Source organism: Entamoeba invadens (genome assembly GCF_000330505.1).
Source record: "Entamoeba invadens IP1 unplaced genomic scaffold scaff_1105074725225, whole genome shotgun sequence".
Classification (NCBI taxonomy): domain Eukaryota; phylum Evosea; order Mastigamoebida; family Endamoebidae; genus Entamoeba; species Entamoeba invadens.
This window is the reverse complement of record NW_004443552.1, coordinates 1-2,207: the sequence shown is the minus strand read 5'-3', so window position 1 is coordinate 2,207 and position 2,207 is coordinate 1.

Here is a 2,207-nt window from a genome sequence, read left to right as displayed (position 1 = left end):
TCAGTTTAAGAGTAAACATTTTGTTGAATTTACACTTTGAAAATACAAAATACAAATAAATATGAACATGAACTTTGATACTATAGTCACTCTAACAAAGTTATTTGCTTTAAAATTAGCCGGTATCTTTTGGACTAAACTGAGTGGATAATTTCTGTAAATGATTTTAAAAACCCATTGAATTCTTTTAGTTTTTTACATTTTTTAGTTTTTACCCAATTCCCATTATTTTAAACATAAATACGACTATTTAATTAAAATAAGATAATTTTTCTGAACACATAACGTTGTTATACTGACTATAGTCAAAAAATGAAATCATAACCGATGTAATAGCAAAATTTTTGAACGATATTCAAACAAAATAATTTTAATGTGTGAATAATCAACAGTATATTTAAAATCAATTTCAAAAATGAATGTAATATTAAACACTTTGTCAACTCAAATATTTGTATTGATACTTGATTTTTAAAATATTATTAATAAAATAGATGTTATTGTCGATGACTGTTTGATTTTAACCATTGTTTAATATATCTACATTTAGCATTTGTTTTTGTTTGTAATTTTACATTTTGTTTAATAATAATAATTTTTAAAACAACTTATTTTAAATATTTAACATGATGCACAATGATTTGTGCCTCCAGTATATTAAAAAAATATAATGTAGATACATAGATTAATTTACATCATTAATTAGTAAATTGATGTACATAAATGCGATGTTAATTATAAGTAATGTTTCAGCAATAATTTCAATAATAATTAAATTATAATTAATAATTTTTATTTATTCAATTAATTTTTATAACAAATACACCGATAATTTATATAAAAAGAAAAATATAATATTATAAAATGATTCGAAAATGATCTTTTTAGTATCTATTACTTTTGGAATAACAATATTTACATTGAAACATTTATTGATTAATTTAATAACACATAAACATATTATTGTGAATCAAATTGTTTATTATTGTGTATTATTTATATATTATTTAAATGTAATTGTTAATTTTAAGTAAACTTGGAAGTCATTTACAAACTTTAAAAAAATACCCATTCTATTTAAAAAATTGTTCGAGCGTGAAAGTTATTAAGTGATTTTCAAAATGTTGTTTGGTTGATTGTTAACTTTTGTTTTTTATTTCGAATGTATTTTTACACCAAAACATCAAGTCGTTTTCAAATAATTTTTTTGGTTTATTTTTTTTTGTTTTTAGAACAAATCAAAAAAAAACAAACCACAAAATGTTACAAATAAAATGTTTTAAGTCAAAAACAATCAAATAATCAATTGTGGCAGTTAAATATGATCATATTTAAATAAAAAAAATAAAATAAAATAACAAACAATGTCTGAAGAAATATCAATTGAACACATAGTAATTTGGAGTAATTGTAAACTTGTCGTTGTTCAAATAACGAATGGAGAAGATGGTGAGAAAGAAGAAACAATCAAGACATACACTGAAACGGATGTATATGAATATGATCAAAAGACTGGCAAAAGACAACACAAAAGAAAAAAAATTGACATGGTTCAAGGTATATACAAGTTCGAGTGTCAACATTGTAAAGCGAGATACGCATGTGGCAGCAGTTTTACTACAACAAATGTGCTCAAGCATTTAAGAAAGAAGCACCCAGATTGTTGTGGTATCCCACAACTTGAAAAGAAACGTGGCGAATACAACAAAGGTATAAGAGACCCCAGTGTTCTCCACAGAAATATTGATGAACTTTTGGTGCACCTGGTGTCATGTCCTGGCATACCACTATCTATTGTAGAATATGAACCTTTCGTCAAACTTTTAAATCTCTTTGATAAAACTTACAACCCGCCATCTCATCAGACATTATCAACGAGGTTGAAAGATATTTATATTAAATTGAAAACAAAATTGTCACAAGAAATAGGCGAATCACAAAGCGGCATTTGTGGTACAATGGACGGATGGAAATCTCCACAAGGTCTTGAATTCTTTAGTTTTACCTTACACTATTTATACAATTCTCAGATGAAGTCAAGAGTTCTGGAATTGTCTGAATTTTCGGATTCTCATAATGCTGATAACATTTCAGATTTTATTAATCATGTTGTTGATAATTGGAATCTTGGTAAATATGGAGACTTTCCAATTATAACAGACAATGCATCCAATGTCGTTAAAGGTGTCAAGTTATCGGGGCATGTT